The following is a 13,818-nucleotide window of genomic DNA, read 5'->3' on the forward strand; positions in this document are numbered from 1 at the left end:
AAATCCGTGTTATGCAACTATTAGCAAAGGAAGTATGTTGCAATAAAAGATATACTGCACTCTTCCAAGGAAGAACTCAAGAAATCTGCAAGTACCTAAAAACGTTGTATTGAAACATGTATGTCCAGGATGGGTTTCTGGCAACCAGTGGGTCCAATGGCTCTGAACCTTTTTTTGGTTGTGGGACCTATGTTAGTCTATTCCAGTTATGAAACCAAATACCACAGGCTGGATGGCTTAAACAAAAGGCGTTTAGTTTCTCATAGTTTGGGATACTAGAAGTCCAAGATCAAGGTGCCAGCAAGTTCAGTTCCTGGTGTAGGCACTCCTGCTATACTGCAGTTGGGAACCTTCTCTCTGTTTCCTCACATGACATTTCCTCTGTGTGTGTATGGAGACAGAGAGAGAGAGAGCGAGAGACCTGGTAAGTCCTCCTTTTATAAGGATGCCAGGTCCTTTGGGATTAGGGCCCCACTCTTACAACCTCTGTGTGTGTTGTGCTTGATCACTCAGTTGTGTCCGACTCTTGGTGACCCCATGAACTGCGGCACACCAGGTTCCTCTGTCCTTGGGAATTCTCCAGGCAAGGACACTGGAGTGGGTTGCCATGCCCTCCTCCAGGGGAGCTTCCCAACACAGGGATGGAACCCAGGTGTGCCACACTGCAGGTAGGTTCGTTACCGTCTAGCCACCAGGGAAGCCCAAGAATACTAGAGTGGGTAGCATATCCCTTCTCCAGGGGTATTTCCCAACACAGGAATTAAAACCTGTATTGCGGGCAGATTCTTTACCAGCTCCCTCAATGAACCCTGATTACCTCTCTAAAGGCTCCATCTCCAAATTCAGTCACATTGAGGGTTAGGGCTTTAAGATAGGAAATTGGGGGCAACACAATTCAGCCCATAATAGGACTCCTTTGAGAATCTATTGGAAGCTCTACACACCCTCCTAAGAAAACTGTATACATGCCTCCCACAACTTTGCACAAAATTTCAGTAACTTCTTGGAACCCAGGTTGAGAGCCACTGTTCTAGGTCACCTTCCTCTTTTCCCAGATGGGGAAACAAGAGGTTCAGAAAGGGGAAGGGCTTTTCAGCAGATTAGGAGAGAGGTAGGTCTCCTGATTCCTCATCAAGTGCTTGCCCTACCTTACTCTGCCTTGTGTTAGGCCTGTTAAGTCAGCAATCCACAGTGACCCCAAAACACTAGGGATTCTGTGGATGCAGTGAAGGGGAGTGCTTCACCTGGGGTGCTCAAGTGAGGGAACAAGGCTCTAGCTACAACTGACAGCAAATGGGGCAGATTTCATTGTTTCAAATCAGTCAGGAGGTTGGGGAGAAGCTGTACCAAGTTCAACATACACACACAAGAGTTCTGAGTGTGAGGCGATGGAGGTGCTTCTGTCCTACCAAACAGCAAAGTGGGGACTGAAGAGGTATAGTTGAACTGTCTGCTGGGCTTGACATGGGGCTGTCCCTCTACTCTCAGATTCCTCATTTGTACACCCCTCAGGAGTAGACCTGTTAGATTTCTACATGAGATTATCTAGCTCTAATATTCTGTACATCTGTGATTCTGGGGCAGGAACCATGCGGGAAAAATCAGTTGAGGCATCTGGGTCCTCGAATCATGGGCAAAACAAAAATTTTTTTTTAAAAAAGTCTTGTGATGGCATCAAAGAATTAGCAATAAAGCACATGTAGTTTAAAGAGATGAAAAATCCCTGATAAGCACGAGAAGACCCTTTACATACTCAGTCATTTACGGTAAAGTCCCAAGAGAAATGTTCCCTCAATTTCTGTTTCAGGTCCATCCTTATAAAGGGAGGCGAATTATAATAGCTGGAATTCCGAACAACCAGGTTAGAAGATGGATTTATAATGGGAAAAGTTATGTTAACTTTAGGCAGAGGGGTGGCCCCAGAAAATGACTCTTGTTTCACTTCATCAATCAATGAGATTTTAAAAGAACATGACATTCTTCCTGTTGACCCTATCAATGCCACAAACCAGTGTGGAGCCTTCACCTGGGTCACAAGACTGGAAACAAAAGCAGGGGCACTCACTGCGGGGTGGTGGCTAACACTTAAGGAAAATTCTTTCAGCTTTGCTCCCTACAAAGAACCAAGGAAGGGCTTGAAGGGTTGTGCACACCCACCTACTGCTTCTGTGCCAGTGGAAGGTGGGAGCTCACCCAGTCTAGCACATCAAAGGTCTCAGTTTCTGTCTGAGGAGAAAGAGGGAGAAAAGAGCTGCTGCTGCGGGGAGCAGGGGTGAAGGCTGGTGTTAAGATAGAAGTGCCAAACGGGCAAGGGAGATGCCGCCCATCCAACCACCAGCACCAGCACCATCACCACCATATTGGTACAAATAAGCTCTTCAGTCTCAGGGCTTCATAGACTAATCACAAAGAACAGGAGGGACTCCAAAGGCATGGCATCTGGCCCTTCCCACAAACAGCCTTAAACCATACTGCCCTCGGCTTGTCAAATCGGTGTATTACAATGCAGACACAGCGCTCTGGGTTTTTTGCCTTCATTTCTTTTTCTCAGGTTCTTGGTGCTCCCCCTCTGAGAGGAAGTGGATGGGGAGGGGAGAAGTCTCTGAGAAATTGTATCCAAGTACATCACTTCTGTGAGTTTCAGCACAAGTTCACAATTAAATTCTGAATGATAATGTACTACCCAAATATGAACTATTTATTAAAAAGTGAGATTGATATTATCATTATGTAAGCATCACTTTATTATTAAAAAGGTATGAGTTCTCAAAATTATAGCTATTAATGTAGATGACATAAGATTACTAAGCTCAGTTAGAGATGTTATAAACAAAGAAAGTAACTTTGGTTGTACTTCTGCTTAGAACATATTTACAATATCTTACACTGGGATGTTATTTCCTTAGGCATTATATTTTTCTCCAATTATAGTGAAACGTAAGATAGATAGAGAAAAAGTCACAATATATGCGTTGAGTTTAATAATTGATTATGAAGTGTATATCCCCAAGTCACAGAAAGGGATAGTGTCGGCTACCCCCAACACTCCTAGAGTTGCCCTGTCTTATCTTAGCCCCATTCCTTCTTCAAGGAGAATAGGTACACTCTTCCTTTTGTGTCATCCTTTCTTCCCTTTTCCTCAAAGATTTTACAATATATACATACAAATATACACACACACACACACACACACACACACACACACACACATATAATGTTGTGAGTTAGTGCTGACAGCTACTTACAGTTATATGAATGGAAGTGTTAAATATATCTATGTTCCTTCTTGGGTTTTCAATCTATGTTAAATTTGTGAGATTCATGATTATTCTGTGTAGTAGTACTTTGTATATTTTTCCTAATGAAATTGTATTTTTTCACATGAAGAGGATCTGCAAGAGCTTTTGGATTTCAAGCCGGCAGGGCTTAATTTTGGGAGAGCCAGAGAGCCGTGGGTAATAGACTCCACTCTTAAAGGGGGCATATAAAGTCTCACATGCTCCAGGAACCAGGGCTGAAGCAATAATTTGAAGGGAGCCTGGGTCAGAGGCAGCTGCTGATCTTGGAGAGCCTCCCAGAGAAGCAAGAGGCAGCTGGACTCACCCTGGGGGCATCGACCCTGGAAGCAGCCATTCTGTGGCGCTCCTTCCACCACGTGGACACTGGCACTAGCCACTGCCGTTTTGGAATCCTCCCTCTACTTACTAGCACCAGTGCCCAGACCTACCCATCAGCCTGTAGGCAATAATACTGGGGCAGGACAAGCTACTAGCCAGGCAGAGGTGCAGCCCCACCCACAAGCATGCCTGCTGTCTTAAGAGTCCCTGGAGCTGGACCTGTCAATCAGAGGCCCTGACATACCACACTGGCCCTATACACCAGTAAGAAGGCATTAAGCCAGGACTCCAGGGTCCTGCAGTCAGAGACCCTGGGACCTAGTTCCTGCCCACAGCAGGTCATCACTAGCCCCAGGACCAGTTATACCCATCAGTGGGTAGGCAACAGCCCTAGGATGCCCTGGACCCAGCCCCAGCCACCAATGGCCCAAAACACCAACTCCTGGACCCCTCCAGAGCCCTGAAGCCAGGGAACCCAAGAACCAGCTCCACACACCAGCAGGCAGACAACAGCAAGCGGAGTAACTCCAGCCCTGCAGCCTGCATTACAGGAAATAGGTCACCCACCAGCAGGCCCACCCCAGCCCCGAGAGCCACTGAGTCCCAGCACAGTGTACCAGCAAGTCGACACCAGGTCTGGGACACTTTGGAGCTCTCAGCCAGCAGCTCTGCAATCTGTCCCCACACTGCAGTGTGTGGAAGCCCCCTTTGGGACATCTAGGATCCCACAGGCAGCCATGTGGGGAACTGGCCCCACCCAACAGTGAACTGAGACCAGCCCTGCAGCTAGAGACCCAGGAACAGAAACAGAGCTCCACCCACCAGTGAGCTGGCACTAGCCCCAGGACACCCTGGGCCCCAAACCCAGTCAACGGCAGGACAAACCAGCCTCAAGTCACCCTGGCATGTCAGCCAGCTGCCCCCAGAAACAGCCACACTCACCAGCAGGACAAGGTGAACTTTGGGACACCTAGGACCCCCTAGCCAGCAATGTAGGAGCGAGCGCTAGCTACGTCAGCAGGAGGCTATGCTTATTCATTTGATTTTGATTCATAGTGGGGAGACAAGAATGTTTTAGGCTTGCAGGATTATATGCAATAGAATTTATTGTTGTTTAGTAGCTCAGTCGTGTCCCACTCTTTGCCACCCATGGACATCAGCACGCCAGGCTTCCCTGTCCTTCACCGTCTCCCAGAGTGTGCTCAGACTCATGTCCATTGAGTCAGTGATGCCATCCAAACACCTGATCCTCTGTCATCCCCTTCTCCTCCTGCCTTCAATCTTTCCCAGCATCAGGGTCTTTTCCAATGAGTCGGCTCTTCACATCAGCTGGCCAGAGTATTGGAGCTTCAGCTTCAGCATCAGTCCTTCCAGTGAATGTGCAGGGTTGATTTTCCTTTGGCTTGACTGGATTGATCTCCTTGCTGTCCAAGGGACTCTCAAGAGTCTTCTCCAGCACCACACTTCAAAGGCATCAATTCTTCGGCACTCAGCCTTTTTTCTTGTCCAGCTCTCACGTCCCTACATGACTGCTGGAGAAACCATAGCTTTGATTACAAGGACTTTTGTAGGCAAAGTAATGTCTCTGCTTTTTAATATGCTCTGCTGTCTAGGTTTGTCTTTGCTTTTCTTCCAAGGAGCAAGTATGTTTTTTGGCTGCTGTCACCGTTCACAGTGAGTTTGGAGCCCAGGAAAATAAAGTCTGTCACTGTTTCCGTTGTTTCCTCATCTATTTGCCATGAAGTGATGGGACCAGATGCCATGATCTTCATTTCTCGAATGTTGAGTTTTAAACCAGTTATTTCACTCTTCTCTTTCACCTTCATCAAGAGGCTCTTTAGTTCCTCTTCACTGTGTGCCATAAGGGTGGTGTCGTCTGGGTACCTGAGGTTATTGCTGTTTCTCCCCGCACTCATTATTAGAAAATGTAAATCAAAACTATGACGAGGTATCACCTCACACCGGTCAGAGTGGCCGTCATCAGGATATCTACAAACAATACACGCTAGAAATGATGTGGAGAAAATCGAACCCTCTTGCACTGTTGGTGGGAATGTAAATGATACAGCCACTGGAGAACAGTATGGAGAGTCCTTGAAAAAACTAGGAATAAACAACCCTAAGGGCCGACAATCCCACTAGTGGGCACGTACCCTGATGATTCCATAATGGAAAAGGACACATGTATGCCAGTGTTCACTGCAGCACTATTCATAACAGCGAGGAAATGCAAGCAACTCAGATGACCATCTACAGATGAATGGATAAAGAAGTTGTGGTACATATATACAGTGGACCAACACTCAGCCATAAAAAGAAACACATTTGGGTCAGTTCTATTGAGGTGGATGAATCTAGAGCCTATTATGCAGAGTGAAGTAACTCAGAAAGAGAGAAACAATTATCGTATATTAACACATATGTATGGAATCTAGAAAGGTGGTACTGACGAACCTATTGGCAGGGCTGCAGTGGAGACACAGACATAGAGAACAGACTTGTGAATGCAGTGGGGGAAGGAGTGGGTGGGACAAATGGAGAGAGTAGCATCGAAACACATACATTACCATATGAAAAACCAGTAGCCATTGGGAATTTGCTCTATGATGCAGGGAACTCAAACCTGGTGCTCTGTGACCACCTAGATGGATGGGGTGGGGTGGAGTGGGAGCTGGGAAGGAGGTTCAACTGGGAGGGGATATATGTATACCTATGGCTGATTCATGTTGATGTATGTCAGAAGCCAACATAATATTTTAAAGCAATTATCCTACAATTAAAAAAAGTTTGAAAAGAACCAAGAACAGAGAATCTAAAGGAGAACCAAACGGAGATGAAGAGTACAATAAGTGAAATAAAAATATACTTCAATTGTAGGTGAGAAGACACAGAGGAACGGATCATGAAGCTGGAAGACAGAATAGTGGAAATCACTGAAGCTGAACAGATAAAAAGGAAGAATAAACAGAGATGAGGACAGTTTCAGAGACCTCTGGGACCAGGTCAAGCATAGAGACATTTGAATTCTAAGGGTCCCAGCAGGAGGAGAAAGAGAGAAAGGGGCAGCGAGCATATGTGGAGACACACTAGCCGAACACTTTGCTAACCTGGCAAAAGACGTGGGTATCCAGGTACTGGAACACAGAGAGCCCTACACAGAAAGAAAACCACACCAAAACACATTGTAATCAGAATGGCAAAAAGTAAAGCTACAGAGGGGTATTAAAAGCAGCAAGGGAAAAGCAACACGTTACAAACAAGGGATTTTTCAGCAGAAACACTGCAGGCCAGAAGGGAGTGGCATGATATATGTGAAACGGTAAAGAGAAAAGCCTACAACCAAGAAGACACTACTGTGAAGACTGTCACTCAGATTTGAAGGAGAGGTCAAAGTTTGACAGACAGGAGAAAGCTACAAGAGTCCAGCATCACCAAACCAGCTTTACAGGAAATGTCAAGAGGACTTCTCCAAGCAAAAAAGAAAAGACGCAACTAGAAACATGAAAATGATGAGAGGAGAAAGCTCACTGGTAAAGGCAAATATGCAGTAAAGGTAGCACATCAATCACTTACAAAGCTAATGGGAAGGTTAAAAGACAAAAGTAGTAAAATCATCTGTATCCACAGTGAGTAGTTAAGGGAGCATTGCTATTGTTTAGTTGCTAAGTCATGTCCGAGTCTTTGAAAACCCCATGGACCTAGCCCGCCAGGCTCCTCTGTCCATGGGATTCTCCAGGCAAGTATATTGGATTTGGTTGCCATTTCTTTCTCCAGGGGACCTCCCCGAACCAGGGGTTGAACCCATGTCTCCTGCATTGGCAGGCAAATTCTTGGCCACTGAGCCACCAGGGAAGCCCCTTAGTTAAGGGATATACAGAAGAAAAAGATGAACAATATGATGTCAGAAACAGTAAACGCGAGGAGAGGAGTAAAAATGGGGGGTGGTTAATATGGATTTAACCTTAAGAGGTCAGCAGATTAAAGCAATCAGATAGAAAAAGAGACAGGCATAGTGTAGGGAACAGAGTCAATAACTATGCCCTATCCTTGTTTGGTGGCATATCATAACCGGAATTACAGTGTTGAACATTTTGAAATGGATAGAATCACGGTATTGTATACCAGGAGCTAACATAGTGTTGTAGGTCAATTATGGTTCAAAACAGACAAGCAAGCAAACAAACAAGGATGCGGAGGAAAAGAGATAAGCTTTGCACTTACCAAAGGGTAGGTGTGGGGGAGGGGAATTGGACAAAAGTGGGCCAAACGGACACACGTCCAGTTATTAGACAAATAAGTACGAGAGCTGTAACGTACAACATGATAACTACAGTTGACACTGGTGTATGTTATATATGAAAGATGTTAACAGGGCAAGTCCTAAGAGTTCTCCCATCCTAAGGGTTGTCTTTTCATCTTGTCTATAGTCTCCCCCAGCCCCTCGCCCCACCGCCTTTGCTGTACAAAAGCTTTTAAGTTTAATTAGGCCCCACTTGTTTATTTTCGTTTTTATTTTCATTACTCTAGGAGGTGGATGCAAAATCATATTGCTGTAATTTATGTCAAAGTGTGTTCTGCATGTGTTTTCCTCTAAGAGTTTCATAGTGTCTTGTGTTAGATTTAGATTTTAATCCATTTTTAATTTATTTTTGTGTATGATGTTAGAGAGTGTTCTAATTTCATTCTTTTCTGTGCAGCTGTTTTCCCAGCACCACTTACTGCAGTGACTGTCTTTTCTCATTGGTATGTTCTTGCCTCCTTTGTCAGAGATTAATTGACCATAGGCGCATGGGTTTATTTCTGGGCTTTCTATCCTGTTCGTTTGATCAGTATTTCTGTTTTTCTGCCAGTACATACTGTTTTGATGACTGTACCTTTGTAGTATTGTCTGAAGTCCAGGAGCCTGATTCCTCCAGCTCCATTTTTCTCGCTCAGGATTGCTCTGGCGATTGATGGTCTTTTGTGTCTGCAAACCATCTTTGGGAATGTTTGATCTAGTTCTGTGAAAAATACCATTGGTAATTTGATAGGGATTCAATAGCATCAGTAGGTTGCATTGGGTTGTATAGCCATTCTGCCAATATTGATTCTTCCAATCCAAGGGATGTCAGAGAGGCAGCAGTGAGCTGTGGCTTTAAGTTTGCCCCTTTGAAAAATGCATTTCTCAAGGAGGCAAAATCTGTTAAAAAAAAAAAAAAAAAAAGAGGTACAGAGTTTATTGTTAGAGACACAGCACAACAAGTAGGAGAGCACACAGAGAAACAGTTTGTTTAGTTAAGACAGAGAAGGCAATGATACACACTTGGAGAGAAAAGGTGTGGGCATCTGTCCTACTGAGGAGAAGTGCAGTAAGAGGCAGTTAAGTCATTTTTATAGGACAGTCCTTTTGGGTCTTTGTTTAGGTTTGGCCAGTTATCTTGTTTCTTTTCTCACACCTGACCTGTCCTAGGACCCTCCCCAACATGCATGAGCATCTCTATTCCCAGATGCATGCCAGCCCGGAGACCTATGGGGGAGACGTGGCATCACACATTATGGGGTGGGGCCCCTTTGTTTTTGACCCCCAAGGAGCCTTTCTTCCCATGTGCAGTGTCTCTCCTGCCCTGAGAACGGGACATATGTGACCTCTTGATGTTTTACTCAAACAGAGAGTAGCCCCTCTGTCTCTGCCAGAGCTGTTATCTTACATTGTCCTCAGGAAACAAAGCCTGACTATTTACCCAGTTACTCTTATTCGTTCTATTTCAGAGTGCAAGCTGGAGACTGACTGTAAATACCTGGACTCAAGCCCAGTTGCCTCCTTCCTTAGGAAGTGTAAAGCAGAGGCTAGTTGTACATGTTTGCCCTCACAAGCATATAATATTTCTTTCCGTCTGTTTACATCATCTTGAACATCTCTCATTAGGATGTTATAGATTAGGATCTTTATCCCTTTCCTACCTCTGCCTTTCCCTTTTGGTAATCATGTTTTCAAAGTCTGTTTCCATTTATTTAATAAGTTCATTTGTACAACATTTTAGGTTCCACATGTAAGGGACATTTGTGTTACTCTTTCTGACTTTCTGCACTCAGTATGGCAATCACTACGTCCATCCATGTTGCCCCAAGTGGCATTATTTCATTCTTTTTATGGTTAAGTAATATTCTGCTGTATATGTGTACCACATATTCTTTATCCATTCCTCTGTCGATGGATATTTAGGTAGCTACCGTGTCTTGGCAGTTGTAAATAGTGCTGCAACCAACATTGGGGTGCATGCATCTTATAGATTTGTGAGTACAGCTCTTTGGTCTCCTTAGGTTTATTCCTTGGCATTTTATTCTTTTTGATGGGATGGTAAGGGGGATTGTTTATTTAATTTCTCTTTCTGAAATTTCATTGTTAGCATATGAAAATGCAAGAGATTTCTGTGCATTCATTTTGTATCCTGCAGCTTTACTGAATTCATCGATGAGCTCTAATAGTTTTCTGGCAGCATCTTTAAGATTTTCTATGCACAGTATCATGCAAACTGCAAGCAGTGACAGCTTTATTTCCTTTCCAACTTGGATTCATTTATTTCTTTCTCTCTGATTGCTGTGGTTAGATCTTCCTTACTATATTGAATAAAAGTGGTGAGAGTGGCCATCCTTCTCTTCTTCCTGATCTTAGAAGAAATGCTTTCTTCTTTTTACTATTGAGTATGATGTTATCGGTAGGTTTGTGAAATGTGGCCTTTTTAATGTTCAGATAGGGCCCCTCTATGCCCACTTTCTGGAGAGTTATCACAAATGGATGTTGGACATTTTTCTAAAGCTTTCTCTGCATCTATTGAGATCTATGGATTTGTGGATATTGAAAAATTCTTGCATCACTTGGATGAATCCCACTTGATCATGCTATGTGGTCCTTTTAATGTCTTGCTGGATTTGGTTTGCTACTGTTTGGTTGAGAATTTTGTGCCTATGTTCATCATTAATATTGCCCTGTAACTTTCTTTTTTGGTGGTATATTTGTCTGCTTGTGGTATCAGGGTGATGGTGGCCTCATAGGATGAGTTTGAGGAGTGTTCTCTCCTCTGCAAGTTTTTGGAATAGTTTCTGAAGGATAGGTATTGACTCTTCACCAAATGCCTGACGGAATTTGCCTCTGAAGTCATCTGGTCCTGGCCTTCTGTTTTATGGAAAATTTAAATCAGAGTTTCAATTTCAGTACATATGATGTGTTTCTTTGTAGTTTCTATTTCTCTCTGGTTCATACTTGGAAAATTGTACCACTCTATATGCAGATCAAGAAGCAACAGTTAGAACTGGACATGGAATAACAGACTGGTTCTAAATAGAAAAAGGAGTACGTCGAGGCTGTATATTGTCACCCTGCTTATTTAACTTACAGGCAGAATACATCATGTGAAATGCTGGGCTGGAAGAAGCACAAGCTGGAATCAAGATTTCCGGGAGAAATATCAATAACCTCAGATATGCAGATGACACCACCCTTATGGCAGAAAGTGAAGAGCAACTAAAAAGCGTCTTGATGAACGTGAAAGTGGAGAGTGAGAAAGTTGGCTTAAAGCTCAACATTCAGAAAACTAAGATCATGCCATCTGGTCCCATCACTTCTTGGGAGATAGATGGGGAAACAGTGGAAACAGTGACAGACTATTTTGGGGGGCTCCAATATCACTGCAGATGGTGACTGCAGCCATGAAATTAAAAGACACGTACTCCTTGGAAGGAAAGTTATGACCAACCTCGATAGCATATTGAAAAGCAGAGACATCACTTTGCCAAGAAAGGTCCATCTAGTCAAGGCTATGGTTTTTCCAGTGGTCATGTATGGATGTGAGAGTTGGACTGTGAAGAAAGCTGAGCACCGAAAAATTGATGCTTTTGAACTGTAGTGTTGGAGGAGACTCTTGAGAGTCCCTTCGACTGCAAGGAGATCCAACCAGGCCATCCTAAAGGAGATCAGTCCTGGGTGTTCATGGAAGGACTGATGCTGAAGCTGAGGCTCGAGTACTTTGGTCACCTCATGCGAAGAGTTGACTTACTGGAAAAGACCCTGATGCTGGGAGGGATTGGGGGCAGGAGGAGAAGGGGACGACAGAAAATGAGATGGCATCACCGACTCGATGGACATGAGTTTGAGTCAACTCTTGGAGTTGGTGATGGACAGGGAGGACTGGCGTGCTGTGATTCATGGGGTTGCAAAGAGTCAGACACGACTGCGCGACTGAACTGAACTGAAATGAATAATTGGTCCATTACTTCTAAGTTGTCCATTTCATTGGCAAATATTTGCTTCCTGTATTCTCTTAGAATCCTGTGTATTTCTGTGATATCACTTGCAAGTTACTTCTCCATGTCTAATTTTATTGAATTTAACCCTCTCCCTTTATTCTTTTTTTTTTTTTTTTTTTCTTTTGGCTTTCACTGGCTCTGCTTTTAAATCATCATGGCTTTCTGTTCCATTCGGGAGGGGAGGGGTTCAGAGGGTCCAGTCGGCGGGACGACTTTGGTTCAGTCCCTGGTTTCTTGCTGCATAGAAGAGGCTGGGGTGCGAGGAGGAGACGTGGTCGCGTTTTCTGAGGTCCCTGGCTGGTGGGACCCGAGCCCTGGACAGTGTGCTACCTCATTCCACCACCAGGAGGCGATTGTTCCCTCTGGGATTTCTTCCTGTGGGGACGCTGACAGCTTGCGTGGGGGTGGGGGGGGGGCAGGAGTGTAGTGTAGGGTCACAGAAGGTAAAGCAAGAACTAGGCCTGAGACTGGCTTCGGTGGAGAGCACCACCTCTCCGCGGGGAGTCTGGGGCTGAAGGGGCGGGGGGAGGAATTTCAGGACCTGGGTCCCCCTGACAGAAGTCTAGGGGAAGGAAATCATGCGGCCCAAGGCAACAGTTAATGCAACACAGTGGGAGATGTTCCTTCTCTACCCTGCCAGGCAACCTCTTCCCCCCAGTTGGGAAGGGGCAAGATTTTTGGAAAACACTGCTGCCTGCTTGGGTCTGCTCACCACCCTGGTGGGGCCAAACTCTAGGATTCGCTTGCAGTGGAACTGGGGGAGACAGCCAAGCTGGGTTAACTGCATAGACGGGGACAGCTCCGAACTCTCTCCTCCAGCCCCCAAATGGACGAGCTCCGGATGCCCGAAATTCCTGGAGGGACCCACCAAAACGAAAGGGAAAGGGACTAATAAAACTAGGTTTGTCTTTCCCTGTCCCAAGCCCCCTGGCCCCCTTCCCGCTGGGCGCCCCCTGCAGGCCGCGTCCTCAGCACGTCTTCAGCACCTGTTGCAGATGGAGGCGCACTTCGGTGGCATTTTTCCAGGGTACCACGCTGGCGCGGAAGGATCTGGGCTCAGCCTTCTGTGCCTCCTGGATAAGGCGGTGCATGGGGTAGCCGCGGCGCGGGAAGGCCACATCGCCACCGGCCTGCAGCCCCATGGGACAGAAGTCGTTGGCGCCGTCGCCCACGTAGGAAAGGCGCTGGAAGTGCACGCGGTCGTGGGCCCGCTCGCGCAGGTAGTCGCTGAGCACCTTGTGCTTGCACGTGTTGGCTGGGCAGCGCGCGCAGCTGTGTGAGTGGAAGGGCTGCAGCGCCAGCAGCCCCCGAGCGTCGGGCCCTGCAGGGTTGCTGAAGATGCGGCAGAACAGGCCTTGGTGGCCGGCGGCGCGCAGCGCGCTCTCCACGCCAAAGGTGTTGGCATCTGAGATGAGAATAACCTCAAAGCAGGAACCCTGCTTGGCCACAAACTGCAGCATTTCGCCCATGCCGGGCGACAGCGGGATGGACTCGTAGACCACGCGCAGGTCTCATGGCCGCACGCCCTGGTCACCCAGGTACTGGAAGACGCGCTGCATGTACTCGTTGTAGAAGCCTTCGCGATAGGTGGCACGCAGGCTCTCTGGGAACTGTTTTCGTCCACGATAGTCTCATCAAAGTCGAAGGTCAGGAGGAAGCGCGGCGAGCCCTGCGCAGCCATCCCGCTGTCCCTAGACAGGCATCAGAGGCCAGCAACTGGAAACCACCCGCTCACTGTCAGTACATCATCCTGAGCACCACCTGTAGGGATTGTTGGCCTCCAGCTGTCGGTCCAGAGCTCCTGACCACCATACAAGGTCCATGTGAGGGTGCCCAGCCAGGTGGCTTTGTTTCCACCACTAACATCCACCTGATCCTATCCCCTCTCCTGAGCCCCAGGATCCGCTCAGTAAAAACA

The 13,818-nt window shown here is 46.2% G+C and overlaps 1 pseudogene; it reads right to left on the minus strand.

Annotated features, from left to right (window-relative positions):
* Positions 1-12,868: 12,868 nt before the first annotated feature.
* LOC136154313 (phosphoethanolamine/phosphocholine phosphatase-like) lies at positions 12,869-13,581 on the minus strand (annotated as a pseudogene).
* Positions 13,582-13,818: the final 237 nt, after the last annotated feature.

Source organism: Muntiacus reevesi, chromosome X (genome assembly GCF_963930625.1).
Source record: "Muntiacus reevesi chromosome X, mMunRee1.1, whole genome shotgun sequence".
NCBI lineage: Eukaryota > Metazoa > Chordata > Mammalia > Artiodactyla > Cervidae > Muntiacus > Muntiacus reevesi.